The 4,704-nt window shown below is 39.7% G+C and overlaps 1 non-coding gene across 1 annotated transcript; it reads right to left on the reverse strand.

The window, feature by feature from the left end:
* Positions 1 to 1,717: 1,717 nt before the first annotated feature.
* Positions 1,718 to 1,881, reverse strand: LOC119619892 (U1 spliceosomal RNA). Its single transcript, XR_005236329.1, has one exon. It is a non-coding gene; the product is annotated as a U1 spliceosomal RNA (small nuclear RNA).
* Positions 1,882 to 4,704: the final 2,823 nt, after the last annotated feature.

Below are 4,704 nucleotides of genomic sequence, written 5' to 3' on the forward strand. Positions count from 1 at the left end.
CTAGGTTCTGATAGCAATATACTGCTCAGTGGGAAAAGGTTTCTCCTGTGATTGAATTTTCCTAGCACTGCGTTTAGGAAATTTCTTTCAAATTTTTCTCTTAATATTTTTCTAGTGCTAAGATTCTGCAGTTTGAAGGACTTTTATTTCAGAGACATAGGCCATGCTTAGTGGAGACTCATTCAGAATGGAAATAAAGCTTAGATGCTGATTATCCAAAGAGCCTATTTTGAATATGAGATTCCTCTTATTGAAAGGACAATTTGGAGAGATATATGGTCAAATGACTAGGCTAACTTTATCTATATTAATTTCCTAAACAATGTAGGTAAATTGCACATTTTAAAATATTCCAGCCTCTCAAAACATGGCACCTACCCTCAATATTTCTAATAATCATTCACTTGTTCGGCACATATAGAGCACTTACCCACATGAAAGCTTTGTAAAAGTCTAGGGGAACATGAGAAATAAGTCGGACACAGTCCCTGTTGTCCCTATTTACAATCTACTGTGAGACACAGATAATTAAGGAGGTGATTACAATCATGTGGGAAAAGCAGTTCTTCCTGTAGATTCAGACAAGAGATTCCAGATTTTCAAGGGATCTACATCTCAAACCCAAAGAAGTAAATCCCTCAAAGCATAATGGGGCCAGGCATGGTGGCTCGAGCCTGTAATCCCAGCACTTTGGGAAGCCAAGGCAGGTGGATCATCTGAGGTCAGGAGTTCAAGACCAGCCTAGTCAACATGGTGAAACCTCGTCTCTACTAAAAATACAAAAATTAGCCAGGTGTGGTGGCACATGCCTGCAATTCCAGCTACTCGGGAGGCTGAGGCAGAAGAATCTCTTGAACCCAGGAGGCAGGGGTTGCAGTGAGCCAAGATCACACCACTGCACTCCAGCCTGGGCAACACAGCAAGACTCCATCTCAAAAAAAAAAAAAACAAAGAGAAAATAAATTGAACTCAGGTAAGGAGAGATGATATGCAAAAGGATTACTGCAACAAAGGCAGGGAGACTCTTGCTCTAGGAAAGGAAACTGCAGCATTAGGGAAGAAGACTATAGCAATGTAGAGAGTGCCATAACCATGAGATCTGGGGAAGTCAGGAAAGCATTGCTAGAAGAAATGATCCCCTAGTTAACTCTCTTTCTTTGGTAATGCTCTGATTTGAATGTTCACACATTCATTCATTTACAAAAACTAATTGTTTTTCCAAGAAAGTTGTATTAGTATCTATGAGTAGTAGTTATATATTGCTCTGTAAACTACCCCTAGATTTAGTGGCTTAAAACAACAACAAGCATTTATTATTCTCATAGTTTCTATGGGTCAAGAATTTAGGAACAGCTAGTTGGGTGGTTTGCAGTCAAGATATCAGCCATGGCTGAAATCAACTGAAGACCTGGCTGAGACTGGAGGACTCAAGGTGGTCCACTCCCATAGCTGGCAAGTTGGTTCTTCTCCAGGCTAGGTTCTCTATCCTGGGGCTTCTCCATACAGCTGCTTGGGTGTCCTCACAACATGGCGACTAGCTTACCCCAGAAAAAGAGAGAGAGGAAAGCTATCCTTTTTATGACATAGCCTTGGATGTCACATGGAATCACTTCCAGCACAATGTGTTCATTAGAAGCAAGTTATCAAGTCCAGCCCCACTTTGGGAGGATGGAGAGAATTAGGCTCCAGTTTTTTTTTTTTTTTTTTTTTTTTTTAACAGAGGAAAGTGTGAACACAGTCTCCCACTGCTACACATTATGCAGTTGGGTTTCCTGCATTTGAGGAAATTGCAGGGATCAGCACATTTGGAGTGCAATGGATGAGCCTTGCCCTGGGAAAACCACCTTTGAGATCATGGTATCTCCCCTGCCAGGTAAGTATAGGCTCCAACTTTTAAAGGAAAAAATATCAATGGAGTTCCGGACATTATACAGCATTGTACAGGTCGGCTTTGTAAAAGTCAATGATGTTTATCAATTTAATTTATTTGACATTTTGCCGCTGAAGACAGATAACTGATTCTGTTTTTCAGTCTCCAAAACTCACAAGAACATGCTTCATGCTATCTTAACAAGACAGAAACTTTCAACTGTCAGAATACTTTTTGAGAAAACTGTAGTTGTTGGTGAAAGTCCCTAATTCAAAGGTGATAAGATTGAACTTTCATGGGTGACAAGAGAATGACTTTGCAGTTTGCCTTGTGGGCAGTATGTGGAGGTGGGAGGGACAGGAAAGAAACATAAAGAGCAGAGGGTAGAAGCCAAGAGATAGTGGAAAATCACATGTTCTGTCCTGGTACTCCTCGCTGCTCTCCAGATTTTTAGTAAAAAGGTGTTGAGCTCATGTAAAGTACAAGGTGAGTGGTGCTTTTTTACAGACTGTGTTGGGGCTAGGCTCTATATCTGGACTGAGTCGAACCAAACTAAGAAACACATGCAAATATGGAAGATGAACAGAGAGAGGCAAGAGGAAGTAAAGTCAGGGGAGTTTGCAGAATTGGGGTGAGAGGTGAGGTGGACCATGGTGGGTGGTGAAGGAAGCATCTCAAAGGCCATGGAATAGAGGACTGCAGTCATTTTTAGCTAGGTCTCCAAGGGACAGAGGGACCTTAGTTGACATGTGGATGGCACTTGATTTCTGGCAATTCTTCTCTTTTGCTGAGTCAATGGCATGATCAGAATATTATTTACTGAATTTCAGCTTTTGATGCTGACTATTTTAAAGTAACATTAGAAAGTAACTATGGAAAATATCTCAAGTTAGAAGAAAATTTTTATTCATTTATTTAGGTTTGGAGTGGCAAGGTGTAGAGCTTGAAATGTAATTTCACTTACCAGCAACATGTTTACATTGCTGCCTTAACGCTCCCTCTGGAATCAGAATAACCTCTAGCATTTAGGGACCTCCTAGTTTATAAATGCTGTGGCCTTTTTTTTTCTGTTTCAGAAGCACACTCTTTTAATCCTATAAAATCCTGGCCAGGAATGAAAGAATGATCTAAAACAATCGGTCAACATGACCTTTTATCTTGCTTAATAGTTGGAAAATCTGTTTCACGAAGCTAAAAGCAAAATGACTTTCCTCAAAAAGCTTTTGCTGTATTTGGGGTTAGAAAAACATATTTTTTGAGAAGACAGTACATTTCCCCGAATTTCATCTTCTAAAGGCTTAAATAATTTTCATAGTAAAACAAAATTGCCTCAAGTGCTATTGCCTCCCTCTCCTAGACACCCATTAATATAAAAGAAAACTAATCTATAATAAACGCTTGTTCTAAGAACACTCGGCAGAAGCCAGGTATAATTTAACATTCTGTACAGCATTCAGTGATGAAGGACACACTATGATTGTTTTGAAGCATTGCCAAAATTCTTTTTAAACAAATCTTAGCTTTTAAAATTGAAGCTCAGAATTTTGCTCAGCCCGTTTTGTTTCCTAGGTCCCAGATATTGGGCATCTACACACTCAAAATTGAGAAAGTTAGGCATACAGAGACAGCATATTTCTAGTTTATAAATAAAAGCAAGTTTTGTTCAACCCAATGAGAGCACTCCTAAAAAAATTAGTAAAGGAAATAAATAAAAATGTAAAATAAATTATTCAATAAAACCAAATCTAATGCACCCAAAGAGTTCACCGTCTAAATTCCTGGAGGGAAGAGTTGGGTAGCTGGGCTATAAATCTCAAATAATTTCATTTCTTCCAATCCCTGTATTCATCTGTGCTTTGCCAAATTTTCCTTTCGTGCTTCTTAATGAACTTTCAGCCCCCCTTTATAAATGGTCTGGCTGAACATTTTGATCTTATCACCAACTTACTGCTCCAACCCAGAATGGAAGCCAATCTCTCCCTTTTTCTGACACCAGTAGTCTCTGTAGGTAACTTTTCTAGAATAGAGGTCAGAAAATGTTTTTTGTAAAGGAACGGTTAGTAAACATTTTCAGCTTTGTGAGCCATATGGTCTCTGTTTTGACTATTCAACTTTGAAGTTGGGGTGAGAAAGCAGCCACAGACAACATGAAAATGAATGGGCATGGCTGTGTTCCAATAAAACTTTATTTACAAAAATAGATGGTGGGCTGGATTTGACCCACAGGCTGATGTGAAAGTTGTCAGAATCAAAATAGAGTCACTTGTGACAACTGGAACTGGGAAAGGCTGTAATGGGAGGGTTCTCATGCTTGTATGCCTGATAACAAGAACTATCACAAACAAACTGCAAAAAAGCACAACCTTGCACAAAGGCCACAAAACCTTACACAGAAAATACTTTTGCAAGGACATCTGTCCAGCAACTGCTTGTCCAACCTTAGACTGACACCACCCTTGTTATTGATCATAAAGCCAAGGATAATTGATTCAAAACAACTTATGTAATTCTCTTCATTTTGCCTTCAAAAACTGTCCCTTGCCTCAACCTTCCTGATGATCTGCATAGTTTACTCTGGCACATGTATTTCAATTGCAAACCCATTCCCAAGTACGTATCGTTTTCTTTTAGAGTCTCCTTCTCAGTCTGTTGTGAAGGTTTGACACTGCATGTCCTACTGCATGTCCTACAGCATGTCCCCATTTGGTTTGACATAGGAGCCGGAGAAGAGAGAGGTGAGGAGAGAGAGAAAGCCCAGCTGTCTTCGCAAAGCCATGGATGCTTCTCCTCTCTCTCCCATTATCCTCCTCCTCATCCCACTCTGAGTTTTTTGC

Source organism: Chlorocebus sabaeus, chromosome 25 (genome assembly GCF_047675955.1).
Source record: "Chlorocebus sabaeus isolate Y175 chromosome 25, mChlSab1.0.hap1, whole genome shotgun sequence".
NCBI lineage: Eukaryota > Metazoa > Chordata > Mammalia > Primates > Cercopithecidae > Chlorocebus > Chlorocebus sabaeus.